Source organism: Nicotiana tabacum, chromosome 4, assembly GCF_000715075.1.
Source record: "Nicotiana tabacum cultivar K326 chromosome 4, ASM71507v2, whole genome shotgun sequence".
NCBI classification, from domain to species: Eukaryota; Viridiplantae; Streptophyta; class Magnoliopsida; order Solanales; family Solanaceae; genus Nicotiana; species Nicotiana tabacum.
In genome coordinates this window covers 98,930,243-98,954,877 of record NC_134083.1, presented here as the reverse complement: position 1 = coordinate 98,954,877, position 24,635 = coordinate 98,930,243, and the positions used below count along the sequence as shown (strand labels likewise).

The 24,635-nt window shown below is 39.5% G+C and overlaps 1 long non-coding RNA gene across 1 annotated transcript; it reads right to left on the bottom strand.

The window, feature by feature from the left end:
• Window positions 1-23,515: 23,515 nt before the first annotated feature.
• Window positions 23,516-24,149, bottom strand: LOC107784878 (uncharacterized). The gene is made up of 2 exons (XR_001647763.2): window positions 24,010-24,149; window positions 23,516-23,927 (listed from the first exon to the last, which is right to left on the bottom strand). It is a non-coding gene; the product is annotated as an uncharacterized LOC107784878 (long non-coding RNA).
• Between the last annotated feature and the right edge of the window lie 486 nt (window positions 24,150-24,635).

Below are 24,635 nucleotides of genomic sequence, written 5' to 3'. Positions count from 1 at the left end.
TGATACGAACATAGTCGAGCCCTAAAATCACATCAACCAACATAAAAAACAATAATTGCACCATAATTCAAGTCTATTAAAACTAAGGAATTCCAACTTCTACAAACGACGCTGAAACCTATCAAATCACGTCCGATTGACCTCAAATTTTGCACACAAGTCAAAAAGGATACCACAGACCTACTCCAACTCCCGGAACCCAAACCCGAGCTCGGTAACCACAAAGTCCACTCTCGGTCAAACTTATACATTTTCAACTTTCTCCATTTCAATTCTAATTCAACTACTCACCTCCAAATCATAATTCGGACACTCTCCTAAGTCCAAAATCACCCAACGAAGCTAACAGAACCATCAAAACTCTATTCTGGAGTCGTTTACACATAAGTCGACATCCGATCAACCTTTTTAACTTAAGCTTTCAACCTTCATTTCGAAACCTCTTCGGACCGAACCAACTACCCCAGCAAGTCACATAGCAGCTATAAATACAAAATGAGCAGTAAATGAAGGAACGAGACTACAACTCTCAAACGACTGGCCTGGTCATTACATCATCCCTCTCTTAAACAAAAGTTCGTCCTAGAACATGTCTAGAAACGTACCTGAAGTCTCAAATAGGCGTGGATATCTGCTCCGCATCTCCTGCTCGATCTCCCAAGTAGCCTACTCAACTGGTTGACCTCTCCATGGCACTTTCACTAAAGCTATATCCTTGGACCTCAACTTTCGAACCTGCCGACCCAAAATGGCCATCGACAACACATCATAAGTCGAATCACCATCCAACTAAACCGTGTTGAAATCAAAAACATGAGACGGATCACCGACATACTTACGTAGCATTGAAGAATGAAATATTGTATGCACACTTGACAGACTAGGTGGCAAGGCAAGCTTGTAAGCCACCTCTCCAATCCTCTGAAGTACCTCAAACGGCCCAATATACTGAGGTATCAACTTACAATTCTTTCCGAACCTCATCACACCCTTCATGGGTGAAACCTTGAGCAGTACCTTCTCCCCAACCATGTAAGAAACATGTCACGACCCAATTTCACCTATAAGTCGTGATGGTGCCCAACACTACAGCTAGGCAAGCCAACTAATAAATTAAGCATACATTGATAAAATTTAAAACCAAAAAAATATAATAAAACCCAAACTCTACCAATGTGTGTGCCAAGACCTGGTGTTACAAGTGTATGGGCATCTAGTAGATTATACAAACCTCAAATACTGTCTGAAATAAAAATAGACAGAATAAATAAATAAAAAATACAAAGAGAGACACTAGTAGCAGCAGAACGGATCAGAGAAACAGCTCACCACTATGCCCCTGGATAACGTGGATGTGTGATGATAGGTCCTCCACTAGTACCTGTCTCAGATCCTGCACAAAAAGTACAGCAAGTGTAGTATGAGTACGTAAACAACGTGTACCCAGTAAGTATCAAGCCTAATCTCAAAGTGGTAGAGACGAGATGGCCGACTTTGACACTCACTATGGGGCAATAATAATAATTGAAATACAACTAGGATATTTAAATTAGCATAATTTACAGAATTTACAATAATTTATTTAATCAACAGAAATAATCAAAATTCTTCAAATGCAACAATTCTCAATATATTAATTAAATATCATTTTCAGGAATAACAATTAATTATTTAACAAACAAGAATAATAATTCATTAAATTCCAAGGATTTTCCAATTTATCAACTAGCTTCGAAATAAGCTATTAAAGTATCGTGTAATTATTATTATTATTAAGCACGATTTCTGCCGAGGACGTACGTCCCGATACAGAGTGTCGTATACACAGCCGAGGGACATGCGCGCGCGATCCATAGATGCATCTATCCCGCCGAGGCGTTCGGCCTGCTCCACATGAAAGGATAATATTTTCTTATGTACCTCCGGAAGGAGAGTATATTTATTATGAGATAAATTCGGGAGGAAGAATAATTTCTTTTTAACAATTAATTAATTTAAACAGAAAATCAAGCATATAAATTTTTCCATCCTTTAATATCTCTATCTAATAATTCACATATATCAATTTAATATTAATAAATCAGGGGATACAATTTATACAAGTAATTCATGCTTTGAGTCCTAAACTACCCGGACTTTAGCATTTATAGTAGCTACGCACGGACTCTCGTCACCTCGTGCGTACGTAGCCCCCGCAATTAGCAATAATTATTCAATTTAATCCCTATGGGGTAATTTTCCCCTCACAAGATTAGACAAGAGACTTACCTCGTCTCAAAGTCCACTTTCCGATTATCGCGTCGCGTAAAATTCTCGATTCAATGCCGAGAAATCCGAAACTATCCAAAAGTTATATAAAATAATTAATATATGTTCAATATTTCGAAATTCATCTATTAAATAAATTACCCTATCCAAAATGATAAAATTTCTAAAATTCACTCCGGGCCCGGATTCTGGAAATATTTGGATGGAAACGTTACCCATAATCTCAAGAACTCAAATATATAATTTCTACCCAATTCCATAACTATTTTCGTGGTTAAAATCTCTTTTTTATAAGAATCTAGGTTTTTCACCTAACCTTTGATTTCTAAGATTTACTAGTTATAATCTACTTATAATCTATGTATTTAACTCAAGGGGTGTAGAAATAACTTACCTCCAAATTGCTAGTTGAAATCTCCTCTCAAAAAGCTATGAAATCGCCCAAACATGGAAGAAAATGGGCAAAAATGGTGAATTCCCGTTCTTTTAAGCTTTCTGCCAAACAGGTCTTTCGCACCTGCGGAAGTTGGAATGCACCTGCGGCTCCGCACCTGCGGAAAAATCTTCGCAGGTGTGAGTTTCAGTTTCCCGGCCAATTCTCGCATTTGCGCCCAAAGCTTCGCACCTGCGCGTTCGCAGGTGCGCAAATCGTCCGCATCTGCGGTGGATTGCCCCTTCCCATTTACGCTTCTGCGCTCAAAATCTCGCATATGCGAGTGCCGTGCCTGCGAGCTTCTATCACATCTGCGAATGTCGCACCTGCGACTGGTCAAGCACAGGTGCGATTCTGACAGTAGCTGGGAGCTTCAGTTTTGGCTCCCAACTTCCAACTTGGTCCGAGCCTCGTCCGATTGACACTCGGGGTCCCCGGGTCCCCGCCCGAACATACCAACAGGTTTGAAATCATAAAACAAACTTTCTCGAACTCTCGGAATGTGTAAAACAACATCAAATCTAAGAATCACACCCCAAACCAATTTGAATCAAACTTAAGAATTTCAAGTTCTTCAATTTACTTCCAATGCGCCGAAATATACTTAAACTACTCGGAATGACACAAAATTTTGCGTGCAAGTCTTAAATTACTATACGGAACTATTCCCAAACTCGGAATTCCAAACAGACTTCAATTACTCAAAATCCTACTCCAAACCAAATTTAAAGAAGTTTTAAACCGTCAAATAGTTAATTTTTACTATTAAGCATCAAATGCTCCCGGGTTATCCAAAACCCGATTCGGACATACGCCCAAGTCCAAAATCATCATACGAACCTATTGGAACCGTCAAATCCCGATTCCAGGGTCGTTTTATCAAAATGTTGAGCGAAGTCAAACTTCTCCATTTAAAGCTAACTTAAGGAACCAAGTGTTCCGATTTCAATCCAAATGCTTCCAAATCCCGAACCAACAATCCCCGCAAGTCATAAATTCATAAAAGCATGCTCGGGGAGTTTTATTTTAGGGAACGGGTTTTTAAAAGTCAAGATGCTCGGTTGGGTCATTACATTCTCCACCTCTTAAACAAACGTTCGTCCTCGAACGAGTTTAGAATAATACCTGGAGTGCTAAATAAGTGTTGATATTTGCTCCGCATGTCCTTCTCGGCCTCCCAAGTCGCTTCCTCAACTGGTTGGCCCCTCCACTGGACCTTTACTGCAGAAATTATCTTGGACCTCAACTGGCGAACTTGTTTATCAACAATGGCAAATGGCTCTTCTTCATAACCTAAACTCTTATCTAGCTGAACTGTGTTGAAGTCCAACACATGTGATAGGCCAGCATGATACTTCCGAAGCATAGATACATGGAAAACCGGATGAACTCCCGATAGACTGGGAGGCAATGCAAGTTCATAAGCAACCTCCCCAACTCGTCTCAACACCTCAAATGGGCTTATAAAACTTGGGCTCAACTTGCCCTTCTTCCCGAATCTCATAATTCCCTTCGTCAGCGAAACCTTCAAGAGAACTTTTTCACCTACCATAAATGATATATCACGCACTTTCTGATCCGCGTAACTCTTCTGTCTGGACTGTGCTGTACGAAGTCGCTCCTGAATCAACTTTACCTTTTCTAAGGCATCCCTCACCAAATCAGTACCATATAACTTAGCCTCACCGGGCTCAAACCATCCGATAGGTGAACGGCATCGATGGCCATATAAAGCCTCAAATAGAACCATCTCAATGCTGGATTGATAACTGTTATTATAAGCAAACTCGGCCAAAGGCAAGAAACGATCCCACTGACCTCCAAAGTCAATCACACATGCCCTGAGCATATCCTCTAAAATCTAAATTGTCCGCTCTGACTGCCCGTCGGTCTGCAGATGAAAGGCTGTGCTGAGCTCTACACGAGTCCCTAATTCACTCTGTACTACTCTCCAGAAATGTGAAGTAAACTGAGAGCCTCTATCTCATATGATGGAAATTGGCACCCCGTGCAACCGAACTATCTCCTGAATATAAATTTGGGCCAACCTCTCTGAAGTATACGTAGTCACAACAGGAATGAAATGTGACGACTTGGTCAACCTGTAAACAATGACCCAAACTGCATCAAACTTCCGCAAGGTCCGCGGCAACCCAACTACAAAGTCCATAGTAATGCGTTCCCATTTCCACTCTGGTATAGTCATCTGCTGAAGTAGGCCACCTGGCCTCTGGTGCTAATATTTAACTTGCTGGCAATTTAGACACCTAACTACATACTCAACTATGTCCTTTTTCATTCGTCGCCACCAATAATACTGCCTCAAGTCACGATACATCTTCGTAGCACTTGGATGAATAGAATACCGAGAACTGTGTGCTTCCTCCAAGATCTTTTTCCTCAGTTCATCCACATTAGGAACACAGAGACGATTCTGGAATCACAGAACACCATCCGCACCAATAGTAACGTCCTTGGCACCACCTCGTAGTACCGTTTCTCGAAGAACCATTAAGTGTGGGTCATCATACTGGCAAGCCTTGATCTGATCAAATAGTGAAGACTGAGCTACGACACATGCAAGAACTCGGCTGGGCTCTGAGATATCAAGCCACACAAGTCTGTTGGCCAAGGACTGGATATCCAAAGCTAATGGCCTTTCTTCTGCTGAAATGAAAGCCAAACTACCCATACTCTCCGCCTTTCTACTCAAGGCATCTGCAACTACATTTGCTTTACCTGGATGATATAGGATAGTAATATCATAATCTTTTAGTAATTCCAGCCATCTGCGCTGCCTCAAATTTAGGTCCCTCTGCTTGAACAAATGCTGCAAACTGTGATAATCAGTATAAACTTCACAGGACAACCCATAAAGATAATGCCTCCAAATCTTAAGGGCGTGAACAATCGCAGCTAACTCCAAATCATGTACCGGATAATTCTTCTTGTGGAGTTTTAGTTGACGTGAAGCATATGCAATAACTCGCCCTTCCTGCATCAATACACAACCCAAACCAACGCGTGAAGCATCACAATACACTGTATATATCCCCGAACCGGAAGGCAACACTAACACTGGTGTTGTAGTCAATTCTATCTTGAGCTTCTGAAAGCTTGACTCATAATCATCAGACAATCGGAACTGAACACCCTTCTGGGTTAATTTGGTTAAAGATACTGCAATAGATGAAACACCTTCCACGAATCGACGATAATAACCTGCTAAACCCAAAAAACTCCTGATCTCCGTCGTCGAAGTGGGACAATACTAATTCTGAACTACCTCAATCTTTTTGGGATCAACCTTAATACCTTTGTCCGATACAATATGTCCCAAAAATGCTACAGACTCTAGCCAAAACTCACATTTAGAGAACTTAGCAGATAGCTTTTGTTCCCGCAATGTCTGAAGCACTACTCTCATATGCTGCTCATGTTCCTCCTTGCTGCGCGAGTAGATCAAAATGTCATCAATGAAGACAATGACAAACGAATCAATATATGGCCTGAATACCATGTTCATCAGATCCATAAACACTGCCGGGGCATTAGTTGAACCGAAAGACATTACCAAAAACTCATAATGACCATATCTAGTACGGAAAGCAGTTTTCGGAACATCCAAATCTCGAATCTTCAACTGATGATACCCCGACCTCAAGTTGATCTTAGAGAATAACCTAGCACGCTGCAACTGGTCAAACAGATCATCAATACACGGCAACGGGTACTTGTTCTTAATAGTAACTTTGTTCAATTGGTGATAATCAATACACATTCGCATTGTTCCATCCTTCTTTTTCACAAATAATACCGGTACACCCCAAGGCGATACACTCGGTCTGACGAACCCTTTGGCTAGTAACTTTTCAAGTTGTTCTTTCAATTCTTTTGGAGCCATGTGATACGGTGGGATAGATATAGGCTGAGTATCTGGAGCCAAGTCAATACAAAACTTAATATCACGATCAGGTGGCATACCTGGAAGATCTGAAGGAAATACATCGGAGAACTCCAGAACTACTGGCACTGAATCAATAGCCGGAGTCTCTGTAGTAATATCCCGAACATAGGCTAGATAAGACAAACAACCCTTCTCAACCATGTGTTGAGCCTTTATAAAATAAATGACCCGATTAAATGAACTAATCGACAAACCCTTCCACTCCAGCCTAGGCAAAGATGGAATAGCCAAGGTAACAGTTTTGGCATGACAATCTAGAATATCATGATATGGAGATAACCAGTCGATACCCAGAATAATTTCAAAATCGATCATCTCGAGCAATAAGAGATCTTCTCTAGTTTTATAACCACAGAATGTAATAATACAGGACCGGTAGATCCGGTTCACAATAACAGAATCGTCTACAGGAGTGGACACATAAACAGGAGTACTCAAGGACTCATAAGAAACAACCAGAAATGGAGCAAATAGAGACGACACATATGAATACGTGGATCCTGGATCAAATAATACTGAGGCTTCTTTGCCACAAATAGAAATAATATATGTAATCACAGCATCTGAGGCCTCTGCATCTAGTCTAGCCGGAAAAGCATAGAACCGAGCTGGAGCGCCAACTGGCTGGCCTCCGCCTGGCTGACCTCCACCTCTAGGACGACCCCTACCCACCTATCCTCCACCTCTTGGTGGTCGGACTACTGGTGGAGCAACTGGTCCGGTAAGCATAGGCTATTGACCTTGCTATACTAGTATACCCCGAAGCTTGGGGCAAAATCTCTGTATGTGACTGGGATCCCCGCACTCGTAACAACTCTTCGATGCGATGGGCTGCTGACTAAGTGTCTGGCCCTGGGGAACTACATACCCACTGGGAGGACCCTAAATAGCTGGTGGGCGGTAGGAACTCTCTGGTATAGCACTGAGATAAGGTCGCACTGGAGCACCTTGAGGAGGTGGTGGTGTTGGAAATGGGGGTTTGCTGGACTGCCCCCTCACGAACTGACCTTTACCCCGAGACGGAGCACCCTTAAACTCTCCAGAGTACCTGAACTGCTTATCTCTCATAATCTACTCTCAACTCAGCTGACGCACACCCTCAATCCTCTAGGCTATCTCCATAACTCGCTCATAAGAAGTACCCATCTCAACCTCTCGAGCCATGATGGCCTGAATACCAGTATGTAAACCGGCTACAAAACTCCACACTCTCTCTGCCTCAGTAGGGGGTATCATAAGTGCATGGCGAGATAATTCAGAAAACCTCGCCTCATAATCAGTCACTGACATTTGACCCTGCTGGAGTTGCTCAAACTGAAACCGCAACTCTTCCCTCTGGGAGGGTGGAATATACATGTCCAGGAAGATACAGGTGAACCTGTCCCAAGTCATGGGAGGAGAATCTGCTGGTCTGCCAAGAGCATAAGACTGCCACCATCTATGGGCTCTGCCCTCTAGCTGAAAAGTAGCAAAGTCTACCCCATGAGACTCCAATATCCTCATGTTGTATAGTCTATCCTTGCACCGATCAATGAAATCCTGGGGATCCTCATGTCGCTCACCCCCAAAGACAGAAGGATGTAGTCTAGTCCATCTATCCAATAGTTTCTGAGGATCGGCGGCTACAGCTGGCCTATGCTCAGGTGTAGTTACTGCCACTGGCTGGGCTCCACCCACAGGTAGTGCACCCTGGGTCTAATATACAGCAGCTACATGTCCATGAGCCTGCGCGGTAAGGGTCTGTGCTCCTCCGCCCACCTGAGATGTGGTTGGGTCTACCGAAAATAAATCGGCCTGAGTCATATTGTCCATGAACCACAGCATACGACCCATGACATCCTGAAATCCCCATGCAGATGTGAAATCCACCGGAGCTGGCTCTGCCATAGGTACATCACCCTGCTCCTCAATAATGGGATTCTCTGCTGGACCCACTGGCGGCATAACTGGAATAGTTCCGGAACGTCCTCACCCTCTACCACAGGCTGGAGCCCTCCCTCGGCCTCGGCCTCTAGCAACTGGGGGAGTAGCTCTTCCCTAGTCTGGAACTTCATTCGAGCGCGTTCTTACCATCTGTGAGAATAAGAGAAGGATATTTAGTACTACATTAATTGCACGATGGAAAATGAAGAAAGGAAATTTCCTAAGACCCTATAACCTCTTGAAGATAAGTACAAACGTCTCCGTACCGATCCACAAGACTCTATTAGGCCTGCTCATAACTTGTGAGACCTAAGTGAACCTAGTGCTCTGATACCATGTTGTCATGACCCAATTTCACCTATAAGTCGTGATGGCGCCCAATACTACAGGTAGGCAAGCCAACTAATAAATTAAGCATACATTGATAAAATTTAAAACTAAGAAAATATAATAAAACCCAAACACTACCAATGTGTGTGCCAAGATCTGGTGTCACAAGTGTATGAGCATCTAGTAGATTATACAAAACCTCAAATACTGTCTGAAATAAAAATAGATAAAAAAAATAAAGAGAGACACTAGTAGTTGCAGAACGGATCAGAGAAACAGCTCACCACTATGCCCCTGGATAACGTGGGTGTAAGCCGATAGGTACCCCACTAGTACTTGCCTCAGTTCCTGCACAAAAAGTGCAGCAAGTGTAGTATGAATACGTAAACAACGTGTACCCAGTAAGTATCAAGCCTAATCTCGAAGTGGTAGAGACGAGATGGCCGACTTTGACACTCACTATGGAGCAATAATAATAATTGAAATACAATTAGGATATTTAAATCAGCATGATTTACAGAATTTACAATAATTTATTTAATCAACGAAAATAATCAAAATTCTTCAAATGCAATAATTCTCAATATATTAATTAAATATCATTTTCAGGAATAACAATTAATTACTTAACAAACAAGAATAATAATTCATTAAATTCCAAGGATTTTTCAATTTATCAATTAGCTTCGCAAGCTGAAATAAGCTATTAAAGTATCGTGTAATTATTATTATTATTATTAAGCACGATTTCTGCCGAGGACGTACGGCCCGATCCAGAGTATTGTGTACACTGTCGAGGGACGTGCACGCGCGATCCATAGATGCATCTATTCTTATGTACCTCCGGAAGGAGAGTATATTTATTATGAGATAAATTTGGGAGGAAGAATAATTTTTTTTTAACAATTAATTAATTTAAACAGAAAATCAAGCGTATAAATTTTTCCATCCTTTAATATCTCTATCTAACAATTCACATATATCAATTTAATATAAATAAATCAGGGAATACAATTTACACAAGCAATTCATACTTTGAGTCCTAAACTACCCGGACTTTAGCATTTATAGTAGCTACGCACGTACTCTCGTCACCTTGTTCGTACGTAGCCCCCGCAATTAGCAATAATTATTCAATTTAATCCCTATGGGGTAATTTCTCCCTCACAAGATTAGACAAGAGACTTACCTCGTCTCAAAGACCACATTACGATTATCGCGTCGCGTAAAATTCTTGATTCAATGGCGATAAAAATCTGAAACTATCCAAATTTTATATAAAATAATTAATATATGTTCAATATTTCGAAATTCATCTATTAAATAAATTACCCTATCCAAAATGGTAAAATTCCTAAAATTCACCCCGGGCCCACGTGCCCGGATTCTGGAAATTTTTGGATGAAAACGTTACCCATAATCTCAAGAACTCAGATATATAATTTCTACCCAATTCCATAACTATTTTCGTGATTAAAATCTCATTTTTATAAAAATCTAGGTTTTTCACCTAACCTTTGATTTCTAAGATTTACTAGTTATAATCTACTTATAATCTATGTATTTAACTCAAGGGTGTAGAATTAACTTTTCTCCAAATTGCTAGTTGAAATCTCCTCTCAAAAAGCTCTGAAATCGCCCAAACATGGAAGAAAATGGGCAAAAATGGTGAATTCCCGTTCTTTTAAGCTTTCTGCCAAACAGGTCTTTCACACCTGCGGAAGTTGGAATGCACCTGCGGAAATATCCTCGTAGGTGCGAGTTTCACTTGCCCGGCCAATTCTCGCATTTGCGCACAAAGCTTCGCATCTGCGCGTTCGCAGGTGCGCAAATCGTCTGCATCTGCGGTGGATTGCCCCTTCCCATTTCCGCTTCTGCACTCAAAATCTCGCATATGCGAGTGTCGTGCCTGCTAGCTTCTGTCGCATCTGCGAATGTCGCACTTGCGACTGGTCAAGCGCAGGTGCGATTCTGACAGTAGCTGGGAGCTTTAGTTTTGGCTCCCAACTTCCAACTTGGTCCGAGCCTCGTCCGATTGACACTCGGGGTCTCCGGGACCCCGCTCGAACATACCAACAGGTTTGAAATCATAAAATGAACTTGCTCGAACTCTCGAAACATGTAAAACAACATCAAATCTAAGAATCACACCCCAAACCAAATTGAATCAAACTTAAGAATTTCAAGTTCTTCAATTTACTTCCAATGCGCCGAAATATACTTAAACTACTCGGAATGACACGAAATTTTGCGTGCAAGACTTAAATCACTATATGGAATTATTCCCAAACTTGGAATTCCAAACGGACTTCAATTACTCAAAATCCTACTCTAACCCAAATTTAAAGAAGTTTTAAACCTTCAAATAGTTGATCTTTACTATTAAGCATCAAACACCCCCGGGTTATCCAAAACCCGATTCGGACATATGCCCAAGTCCAAAATCATCATACGAACCTATTGGAACCGTCAAATCCCCATTCCGGGGTCATTTTCGTAAAATATTGACCGAAGTCAAACTTGTCTATTTAAAGCTAACTTAAGGAAACAAGTGTTCCAATTTCAATCCAAACGCTTCCAAATCCCGAACCAACAATCCCCGCAAGTCATAAATTAATTAAAGCATGCTCAGGGAGTTTTATTTTAGGGAACGGTTTTCTAAAAGTTAAGATGACCGGTTGGGTCATTACACAACATCCCGATCCTTCCCATCGACATAACTCTTCTGTCTAGACTGAGCCGTGCAATGACGATCCATAATCAATTTAACCTTATCCAAAGCATCCTGAACCAAGTCAGTACCCAATAGCCTAGCCTCCACTGGCTCAAACCAACCCACCGGAGATCGACACCGTCTCCCATACAAAGCCTCATACGGAGCCATCTAAATGTTTGACTGGTAGCTGTTATTGTAGGCAAACTCCACGAGCAGCAGAAACAGATCCCAAAAACCCACAAAATCTATGGCACAAGCGCATAGTATATCCTCCAATATCTGAATAGTGCACTTGTACTGTCCGTACATCTGTGGGTTAAATGTTGTAATCAATTCCACCTGGGTGCTCAACTCTCGCTGCACGGCTCTCCAAAACTACAATTTAAACTGCGTGCCCCGATCTGAAATTATGAACACTGGCACACCGTGAAGGCGAACAATCTCGCGGATGTAAATCTCAACCAACCGCTCTAAAGAATAAGTGGTCCCAACTGGAATGAAGTGCGCGGACTTGGTCAACTGATCCATAGTTACCCAAATAACATCAAACTTCCTTGAAGTCCACGGGAGTCTAACTACAAAATCCATGGTGATACGCTCTCATTTCCACTCCGAAATCTCAAGCCTCTGAAGAAATCCACCCGGTCTATAATGCTCATTCTTCACCTGCTGACAGTTTAGGCACCGAGCTACAAGCCCCACTATGTCCTTCTTCATTATCCTCTACCAATAATGCTGCCGCAAATTCTGGTACATCTTTGCGGCACCCGGATGAATGGAATACCGTGAACTGTGGGCCTCCTCAAGAATCAACTCATGTAGCCCATCTACATTAGGCACACAAATTCGGCCATGCATCCTTAAGGACAAGCAAATGAGGATCATCGTACGGGTGCTCTCTGATGTGATCAAATAAGGAAGACCGAGAAACTACACAAGCTAGAACCCGACTGGGCTCCAAAATATATAATCTCAAAAATTGGTTTGCCAAGGCCTGAACATCAACTGAAAGAGGTATCTCACCAACATGAATGAATGCAAGTCTACCCATACTCACTGCCTTTCTACTCAAGGCATTGGCCACCACATTGGCCTTCCCGGGATGATACAGACTTGAGTCAGAGGAACTCGATTTTGGTAAGGGATTGAAAGTGGCTGTGGAAGAATTGAGTCAGAGGAACTCGATTTTGCATCATGCTTATGATGAGTAAATGTAAGGTCTCCAGCAGAACATGTGGGTACTAATACGTGTAAGCTTCTTGATAAGAAGTCTTAAGGCAAGAATATCTATTCACCCATATGGTAAAAAGAAATGAGAGATTCAGAAGATAGATACAAGTTTCAACGAGTAAAAGAAGCAAGGTGAAGAAGGGTACGAGGCGCCGAGTTAATAAAGATTATTAGTATTTACAATTCAGGCAAAGGAATATAAGCCTTTGAGTTACCTTCAACAATAACAAGGGTATTTACAATAGGCCACACCCATCTCATTTATGCCCTATGGGGACTAACAGATATAGTTTAAGAGAAGGACGGGATATCAGGATCCGGCTGGGATTAGAGTAACCCAAAATGGTGAATGGATTATTTGTGTTAGTTGACATTTCCGAAGGATATTACAAAGGTGCTAATAGATCTCCTTGTGAGGCACCCAGATAGTGCACTCTAGAATATTACAATTAGATGTGAATACTAGCATGATCAAAAAAAACAATTCAGAAGATAGGCACTGAAAGCCTGGAAGGGATAAATATTACCTCAGTATGGCTCGCGTCCCTAGTAGTGCGAGAATGTTAAGCAACCCGAAGAGCCACTTGATGGAGCAAAGAGGAGCTAAAAGCAAAAGAATGTCTTGTTCGAGTTTTCAGAATAAAGTGATAGACATAAATGTTAGCAAAAAATAAGAAAAGAGTTAATGAAGCATAATGAGTAAGATATGATACATGGATGAAAACGGTAGATCAAAAGATGGCAGTATTACAGAGTCTATAGTCAAGTGAAGGAAAATACGAGAGGTGACAGGCCTTGGGACAACAAAAGAGTATAGGCCATAAAGTCATATCCTCATTTCGAGAAATAAGTTTGTGACTCCAACGCGACTACCAGAAGGAAAAGTTAGACCCAGAGTAATAGAAATCAGTATGGGCTGGTGAACAAGATAAACTAAACAAGAACTAGGGACTGAGTAATAGTCGGCATAATGAGAATTTCAGAGATTGCATCCCGACGATAATGGAATGGACGACAGAAGAATACCCTTTAAAGGTCATTCAGGAAGACGCTTCCCTAAAGCAAGCAAGGTGAGTAAAGTTAAGCTTAAGGAACTGTATGTGCCAGTTACACTAAGTGTCACCCTCGCGAGTGAGGAATTTCGTTATCCTTGGTACAGAAGGATTACCGCGAGGCGAGTAAGGATCATCGATGATGTGAAAAGATTCCAAATATGAAAAGGTAAAACATCTATACATAGATCATCATAGCATTAAATCTTAGTGCTCCCCTAAAGGGGGGAATATGGAGTGATGTGGTATTAAGTCAGAATTAAGTGGTTCTAGTAATTATGGAATGGTAAAATAAGAATACGATAAAAATGAAAAAGGAATGAGCTTGCACTTACCCAAATCCTACAGATATGCTACGATTCCAGAACATTATGCAAGCACGATGTCAAGGAGAGGAAGTAAGGGTTTTTGTCCAAGATGTTATTGATAAGTAAGGAGCCAGTGCGAGACGTAAGTTAAGACAAAGGAAATAACCCAAAAAAGATTATGCGGAATGTTTATATGAGAATGGGCCAACGAATAGTTAGCAGTTGATTCAGAAAGAGACTAGTTATGGCTAGACAAGAGATTACAGATAATCAGCAAATCATGCAAGATAAACATTGTAAAATCCCAACATGGGGAATTCAGTCTCGCAGATGTGATATCGTGACCCTTGAGAAATATTCAGATAGGAGTTGGGGTAGTTAAAGGTATTGTATGAGTGTTACGAAAATAAAAGGGAGTGCCAATAGGAAGACAGTCAAAATTTCAGTTCAGAAGCTACCTTACGAGCTCAAGGGCGCGAAGGTAAGTAACTAGTAATAATTGTAGGCAAGGAAGGACATCAAAATTTTTGTCGAGTATACGATGTAATAGGCTCGCAGCTTTACAAGAGTCAGAGGATCCTCCCTAAAGTACTACAATGAAAGACTAGCTGAGGAAATAAGGAAAAAGGCTTCAACCTAAGCTCAGTGGCCTAAAGAGGAAATGGTTTGTATGCACTCCAAAAGAAAGTGGCACCTATCGTGACTAATGAACAAGAAGTAAGTAATATTCGAGACCATATGAGTTGCACAAAAACTCCGGCATATGTGAGAACTAAGATAAGCTAAGTATGCACGCAATGAGGGGGCAGAAAGACCAGGAAAAGTAATTGCTTACGTTTAAAGAAAACTGAGAAGGAACGAAAGGAATTATTTGATAAATGATCTAGAGATAGTTATGTTATGAATGCACTTTAGATTTCGGAGTATTATCCATGCAGCATATATGTTGACAATCATACAGCTGTAGAAGACTCTGGTATAAGTTAAAAGAAATAATTAAGTCCAGGTAGGGATTGAATTGTTAGATTATGGTATCACGGATATTCCATAGCAGCTATGAAAGATTAAAGTAATAACTAATACCAGGAGCCGCAGATCGGAAGATAGCTTAAGCCTATACAAAGGCTGATCAGAAGGCAGAGGAAACTAAAGAGTTACATCAACGAAGCTAATCAGGAGTCTGATTATTGGACCCAGAAAATTTTAGACATCATGATTGAGAACATAGCAGAATCACTCTTAATATCAGAGGTACAAGAGAGATAGTACAACAAACATATTCTATAACGACTCTACGATAAATCTAATTAGAAGAGCACCAGACTCATAAGAAGTCAGTATGAAGCTCCCACCAGATTGTGTATGCACCAGAGGTGCAAGTATTATAATAGAGCTTCAAGTTGTGGATGTGAATTATACCTATGTGGAAAGGAGGTTATGAAAGAGATAGAAGATACGATGTGAGATAAGTATGGTAAAGGTGAAAACATACGAGATACTCAAATGCAGAAGGTTGTGAATAGTCCATACTTCAGATAGAAGTCCAAAAACGCTGAGAGTCAGTATCCAGGAATGATAACGGCATCGTCGGTGGCATATTTTCCGGCCTATGGTTTCTAGGTATCGAGAGGCCTAGTCAAGAGAGTAAAGAAGAGTTAGAGACGATGTGATGTCTCACTTGATGTTCCAGGATGACATAAGAAAATCTATGGTGCAAGCAAGTTGAAGGAAGGTTGCGAGTAGTATAAATAGATACGTATAGGTCGCAAGCTAAAGTATAGTAAAGCGACAAGGTTTTATGACAGGAATAAGGATAAGAAAGGACGAGTGAGAAGGTGACGAGAATGGATAAGTCCTTAGGATTAAGCCCATGAAAACAAGAGAGTTGATGATTTCTCTAAGTTATAGAAAGCTCAGTATAGCCTGAATGAACTCAAAGAAGTCTAAGACTAATGGCATTTAAAAGAGATGGAATGCTACCCTGATAGTACAATGAGGGTGTAATTATGATAGATAAAGGATGACGATTGGGCCTTAGATTGAGTAATGATTTGATGAATTGTACAGGATTAAAATACCCACGTAAGGAGAATCACATTGGGATGCTATGAAATACGATTATGGAAGTATGGTATCGTATCGCCCCCGGGTGGATCAGGAAAATCACTTCAAATGTTCCACGATGCAACGTGAGCCCTAGTGATTATGTAAGAGGTTTCAAGTTATCAGTGGTAGATTGTAGATCAATATTGAAGTGAATCAACAATGGATGGACAAAAGTCATAAAGTATGAGATGAGATTAGGCTGTCATTCTTAAGATGAATAGTAATGAGGAAGCATTAAAGGACTTAGATTTATACATATGGGATAAAAAATGAAAGTAACCTGGAGTTCGGTAGCAGACCTCAGTAACGATAAATCAAAGTAAGAATTATGGTATAGTATGATCTAACTAGATGCAGTAAAGTCATATGAATGGATAACCGGGTCTATGAAATAAGATATAGCAATATTCGTAAGTTCAACGAAGTACCGAGCAGAGAACTTCAGTGTACTTATAGATGCCCAGAGGGATATCTTATCAAGCTCTGTATGTGCTTACAAAGGGAGTCCTAGAGATTGGCTAAAAGCTGGAGGAAAAAGGAGAAAAAAGTCGCATAGGCGCACATACAAGGAAAATGTCGTACATGCTGCATGACAGAAGGTAGCAAGAGTTACGAGATTGGAAGAATTCTGACCACAGACCGTGGTGTGAGAAGGAGGCCTAAAGGGAGGAATGCCCTGGCCTTTGGATTTATTCAAAGAACAGTTGCCTAAATGACAAGAGGAGTATTAAAGTATTCGCAAGAGTTATGGGTTATGAGAATGATAAGTTCATCAGTCAACATTCGAGGACGAATGTTTCAAAGTGGGGAATGATGTTACACCCCATGTTTTCGTACGTAAAATTACGCCATGAGTAAATTGATGAAAGCTCGGAAATGAGATATTACATCCCGTGTTTTCGTACGTTAAGTTTTGTCGTAAGTTAATAGTTGTAAGTTCGGGAATGGGATTATTTTGAAATTATAAGCAGTATGCTATTTCAAATAAGTGATGAGTAAATTTGTGAAGATGAGAGGGTAAACGAATCAAAGAAAATGAGTTTTGTTGCAGGTTGTTGGTGTGGGATAAAATACGGCCCGAGCTAAAATATCCGGTATTTATGGACTAGTACCATACAAGGTACCACATGGCCATGATAGTAAGGTGTACAAGGTATGTTAAAAGTGAGTAGTATTTTTAGTAAGTTGAGATAATTCTTAATTATTGGGTAATGGGATATTACCTAATTAATTAGAAAATTATGTGGATAATTGGATAATTAATAATTTTTAGTGGGAGATTAATTAAATTCTTTGGATAATCAAAGATTTTGGAGGACTTAACCCCCCAAAAATGTGGCAGCCCAAGATTACTCTTAGTCATTAAAATATGTGGCATGTAGGGGCCTTAAGGCCAAAGATTAGTCATCCTAAAGTGGGGCCCACTCTCTTTGATAAAGACACCAAGTCATTAAAGGGAAATGATATATTTAGAATGCAATGGATTACAAAAAGCTCTTATGAAGTGAGATGCTCTTAAGAGCCAACATACGGATTTTCCCATAATCAGTAAGAAAGTGAGGTGCTTATGTTGCTAAGCTATCAGATGAAAGCCACAAAATTCATACGAGACTACGTAATGTAATAGCAACGTGGTTTGAAATTCTAAGGGAGCCCAGTGCAATCTTTCTCAAGAATATCATACGAATCTTTCCCTACTTCGATCCGCCGTTACGCGTTGTCGCAATCAACGGTGTTAAAGAGATTGTCAAGAAAATCGGTTCAGGTATGTTAAGGTTATCCCTTATTTTCCTTTGGCATGATCTATACGACACAAACGAAACAAGCAAAATACACAACTTTCATAAATGACTCTATTCATAGAAATAATAGAGGTGTCTATATTCTTGATTTCCCATGTGAATTATTATTATATCTTTTGTTCATGGGTCTCAGAAAAATACGTATTTGATAAAGTTTATCCGAAAGGCATATTGATTTTATGATATTCCGAGAAATCTTGTAACGTACTTCATATGCATTTCATGCATTTATACATGTACATTGACTAATAACCAAATGGCATTATATACGCGTATATTATATGTATATGGGATATGAGAAAAGGTTATGGTGTTATATACGCACCACCACCTGATCAGTTGGTATACGTTGATGATTTTCCCACAGCAGCTGAGATGATATGATGGGATGCCCTCAGAGGCTTGATGATGTTATGAACGCATATACCTATGCATGGTATGACATTTATACGCATATGCATAACATTATAATATTAAATGATTCACAGAGCTATTCAGACTTACATGTCGAGTCTTTTACTTCATGTTTCTCTCATGTCTATTATTTACTGATTTTCATTCCTTACATACCCGTTAGACAGGATGAGAGTCCTCCAAGTAGGCTATCAGCTCAGCGGAAGGTGTTGGTGCGCTCCATTTGCTCCGGAGTTGCTATTTGGTCAGTATGATTAGAACATGTGTTGATTGGTATGCCGGGGCTCTGTCCCGACCTTTATGATGTTATGTACTCTTAGAGGCTTGTAGACATGTGTCATATATATGAAAGATTGTATGGCCTTGTCCGCCTATGTTCTGTGTAAGAGTGCTCATTTTGGCCTTATAGGCCCGTATGTCTTAAGTATAAGTTGGTATTTCATGTTGTATTCTACTTATCTCATGGCAGCCTCTCCGGCTCAGTTATCTATGATAGTATGATATGAAAAGATACGTTATGTTGGTACTCAGTTGAGTAAGGTACCGGGTGCCCGTCGCGGCCCATCAGTTTGGGTCGTGACATTATGAGTTGGAGTGGCCACCAGAATTAGCGGTTGTACACCCAGTACTTCACGTGTCATATTATGACAGTCAAGTTTCTAGTACTCAGATACTCATGTCAAATTAGTACTCAGATACTCATGTCAGTTCAATACTCAAATACTCATGTCAGTCTAGTACTCAAATATTCATGCCAGCTTAGTACTCAGATATTGATGTCAGTTCAGTACTCAAATATTCGTGTCAGTTTAATAGTCATATATCCATGTTAGTTTAGTATTCATGTATCCATGGCAGACTAGTATTCACGTATATATTTTATGTTATGCGCATTATGATGCCCTGTAAGGCTTGTGTTATGCTATGATAGCTGGCGGGTGTTTTGGAGAAATGTTAAAGGTAACTAACCTTTTCATTCAGACCTTATATTATAATCTCCATGTCCTTCAGTATTCAGTCAGCTCAGTATTAAGCCAAGGTAGTTGTCATTCAGTTTAGTAATCATATATTCATTCAGTTTAGTATGCAAGTGTTCATGAAAGTACATGTTTCCACCAGACCCGTTTAAGGTCCAGTGCTACCCGTAGTTACAGTCAGGACAATCATTCGAGGACGAATAGTCCCAAGGGGGAGATAATGTAACACTCCATAAATTCGGACTAGGTGTGGATATGTTAAATGAGTATTAATGTTATATTTTAGACATATGAAGTCCTATCGGGATGAGTATGGGTGGAAATAGTCGTTTGGAATCAAGACGGAGAGTGAGGTGCATAAGATTCGATAAAATCGACCAACTTTATGGAATGTCTATCTTTCAGCCTGCTTTCATGGAATTATTTTAGGAATTGGAGAAATCTCAAAACATGAAAGTTGTAGACCTTTGAAATATCTTTCCAACGATATATTGTGAAGCCCGAACGTATCTCTGTGAAAAATATTATGTGCATTTTACTAGATAATGTGCAGTATGAGCGACCGGGTGCGCGCTCAGGTGCACGGTAGCGCACCCGGGAGGTCATTTTAAAAGCCCTACTTCGTCCCCTACACCCCAAAACACAAAAACTTGCTCTAGAAAGGGAAGCTCTCAAGAACCTAACTCCTCAAAGGTCCCTCCACCATCCAAGGTAAGTTTTAGTGGTGATCCTAAGTTTATTTCAATTCTCCAACACCTTATTAACATGGGTAAACCCTTCAAATCATTAGATATTCGATTGGGATATCAGTTTTGAGAGACGAAACCCTAGAAGTCGAATTCAAGAGGATTGAACGTCAAAAAGGTAATATCTTCACCCTCTACTTGATTATAGTATTGGATTAATGATTATAGACTCTAGTTCATGATATATGAGTTGATGGGTTTGATAGAAAAACATGAACGGTTATGGATTTGAGTTGTTGATTATTGATTACTGGTTAAGGGTGTTGTTTATCTTATGGGTGATGAAGAATGATATTGATTAGAAATTTGAGATTTTAGAATTTATCTACGAGCAAGAGAATAGGTTGTTGGGTGTAGAAACACCTATGAAGTTTTATACCCACCAAGTGTTCGATAAAATGCCTAAGTGACCAAAACATGAGTATTATTGCTAATATGGAATCCCTTTGACTTGTATTGATATAGATTAAAGTTGAAAGGGTTGGCGAATGTATTACGCTCAAGAGCAGGAAGTTAAGGTATGTGAGGCTAACTCTCTATGTTTGGAAATGTTAATGATTTTTCCTACACTACGTTTCTTTTACAACGTTACTAATTGTCTCTGAAATATAGCTAAGCTTAGTGCATTGAATAGTTGCAGAACTTCTATTCTCTAGCTTCATAATTCGTTCATGACTTTCATTCCGAACGCTGTTAGCTCAGTGTGTAATCAATATAGAGTTGTGTTTGATGCCCATGAGTCTCAGTTTAGATTACTCAGCATGTCTTAAACAGTTGAAACTTCAGTTCTCATAATCAGTTCATGAATACATGTCTCAGTCTAGTTTTATTCAGCATTCCAGTATCATGTAACTCAGTGTGGTTCAGTATTTCAGTATCAAGTATTGCAGTATGATTCTCAGTTCCTGATTTTAAATCCCTGAATGTTGAACAGCTGTATTTGGGCCTGAGGCCGCAATTTATGCTTTATGCATCTTTGGGCCTGAGGCCGCAGTTTATGCTTTATGCGTCTTTGGGCCTGAGGCCACAGTTTATGGTTTATGTATCTTTGGGCCTGAGGCCACAGTTTTTGGTTTATGTATTTAGATAAACAGGTGGTTCATCATTCAGAAGAGGAAGTATTCATATCCTTACTTCCTTTGTTTAGTTAAGTTATCAGTTATCATTTCAGTTATCAGTTATCAGTTATCAGTTATTAGCTATCATTTCAGTTTCAGTTTCAGTTTCAACAGTTATCATTTCAGTTATCAATTATCAATTCTCAGTTATCAGCTTAGTACCAGTTTCAGCATTTATATTTCTTTCTTTCAGTTGCTTTACATACCCGTGCAATTCAAATGTACTGACGTCCCTTTTGCGCGGGGCCTGCATTTCACGATGCAGGTAAAGATTTACAGGCTGACGATTCAGAGTGTTAGGATTCTCGTACCAACTATTTGGTGAGCCCTAGTTCTTTCGGGGCATTATCATTACTTTATAGTCTTTCAGTATTTACAGATAGTCAGTGTTTTCAGTACTTTATTAGAGGCTCCATAGACTAGAGTAACAGTTAGACAGAGTCACGGGCTTTTCATGTTAAGCAATGTTGGCTACATATATACTTCAGACTTATGTTAGTGTTTCCGCACATCGATTTATATCATTCAGACTTTCAGTATATTAGCATGTGTTAGTTTATCTTTCGCATTCAATATGTTATGATATCACATGTTGATTTAACCAGCCAGTTGGTTCGCTTGGTCACATGTAGTCAGGCACCGGGTGCCGTGTTACGTGCCCGAGTTCTGAGCGTTACAGAATTAGAGATAAAATTATTGAGAAATGTTATCATGTGTGAGTGACTTTGCTTATTATTTCATGGTGGATTATCAATATATAGTAATTTATGGAATAGATTTCTAATTCATACTGAATGATGTATTTTAATTAATCAAATCATTATGTAAATAATAAGTAATTATACTAGACAATATTATTGCTTTGGTATAACTATATATGTTACATTGATTTAAATCTTTAATATGTATGTTTACTTTATATTTTATATTTTAATTAAACTAAATAAAAAATAATAAAAGTCTCTTACAATAAATATTTAAATTTATTTTTCTCTTTAAAATAATTATAAGACCTTGGTACTATCCTTTTTGGTAATTTGACACTCAAAAGTACTTTTTAGAAAGATTGGTCAAACATAATTTGTTTACCAAATATTACAAAAAGTACTTAAATGAATTGGCCAAACACACCTTTTTTTTTCGAAAGTACCTTTGAAAAAAGCACTTTAAAAAAAATACTTTTCAAAATAATCAGTTTTTGGCAGCTTGGTCAAACGGGCTCTAAATATCTTCTAAGACAGCATAATATTCTACCAGTTTATGTGATAAAACTCCACTTTTCTCAAACATATAAAGAAGAAAGTAAAACCTAGTTGATTTTTGGGCTTCTCAGTTAAATTTGAGTATGTTTAATGAGAAGGGAATGAAAGATGTCTTCTTGTACTACATACATAGTCAAGGCCTCAAGTAACCTCCATCTGAATTAACCACCAGGTCAAGGCTTCAGAAGGCATTGGATATAAGGCACAAGTGCAATGTTAATAAAGCCAAAGCCAAATTTGTAATGGGATATAAGACAACTCTTTCCCCATCTACAGCTAAGGTATGGTACTAAGATGGCTCATGGATGCGTAAGAGTTCCAAAATATGATCCCAATCCACAACACCCGACTTTGATTTAACCGACAATTTCCTTTTATGCATTGCTTTTTTCATAGACAGAGAAATTGAAACTGAAGAGAGTTTATCTGAGAAAGCCTTTGGATCAAAATAACTAGCGTGAATAACAACTTAACAATAATCATCAAGGTTTCCTGGTCATTTGGAAGAGCCATTGAATGTTGGGGAAAGGAAGAAAAGGAAACATTGTTTTCAACCAAAGCTCGAGTTTTTGCCTCACCCTAGAAACAAGACATCTGTTCTGTGAAACATAAAATCAAGTTGATGCTCTTCATACCCTAAAATAGCAGCATCTGGTGCAGGTGTAGCAGAGCAGTTAACAGAGAATCTCAAATTTAACACATTCAAAGAAATATTACTACAAGTGCATGACCGAAGAAAGATCATAATACTATCCTAGTGCCGTATTGGCTATACACAGATCATAAGCAAATGTTCGGTGCCTAGGAGATTCTTACCAGCCATGAATAATCAGATACTGTTAGACCTCTAGCAACTCATAAGAGACAGTTTCAACAGAGGATAATAAATAGATATATGTTACATTTTCTCCATACCATTGAAAACATTTATACGCTGTTACCACAAGTTATTCCATCAATCATATATTCTGGTACGTAAGTACTCATTTCTAGGATATTGGGTGAAAGGATGCTTCGAGTGACTACTACGGGTCTTAGATTCTGACATCATAGATTTTGTTTGGTGGTTTTTCGGTCTTTTAGACTTTGATTGGTATTTTCCATCACCTTTTATGAGATAATCAAACATTGGCTCTAAGCACATGTTCTTTCATCTCCTAATGAAGCATTGATGTCAATCTATTGATCACAGTGCCAAGCAATTTTGATCACTTAGTAAGACAACTTCATACTATTCCTTGTCATGGACTTCAGACTGTCAGACATTCTCTTCATCTGCAAAGGTACATGAACATTGATTTCATAGAACACATAATTTAAGTCCACAGCTGGGAAACAGTAAAATTAAGAGACCTACCTTTTAATAGCTCTGCTGAAACCCAAGCAATCAGCAAGAGATGGCACATTGCATAGGTGATAGAACAAATGTGCACATGAGTTCAAAAATTTCTTGCCGGCTCATTGTGCAGCAAATTAGGCTATGGTGTACAGCATGCTTAACATTGCATTAATGGAAATGCAAACACTCCCAATAACAAACCTTCAGTAATGGCGGCTTCCATAGCAACAAATATTAAGCCCATCAGTTTTGCCATAGTAACAAAATTGTGTTAATGAGGATTATCATTATATTAAGCCCATCAGTTTTACCAACTATGGACTATTACTGGTCTGCTCTTTTACTACACTAGGATACTATAAAGTCTTTGGTTAATACTGAAGCAATAAATAGAAAAGATGGATACAAGTTGCAGTCTGTTCATCAATGATCTCTTGAAAATTTTAAGTGGAAAGGACAAATAATGGAGATGGAATAGTCTGGTGAAGAAGGCTAACTAATTAGAAGCTACCTAGTGCGGAAATGAGGACTAGACGTGCATGCTAGACATGGTGGTAGCCATCTATCTCCAACTCCTGTAATCACCCGGACTTATATTAGTAACTCCACAATCAATTTGTTCCAGAGAATCCCCTACTCACCAT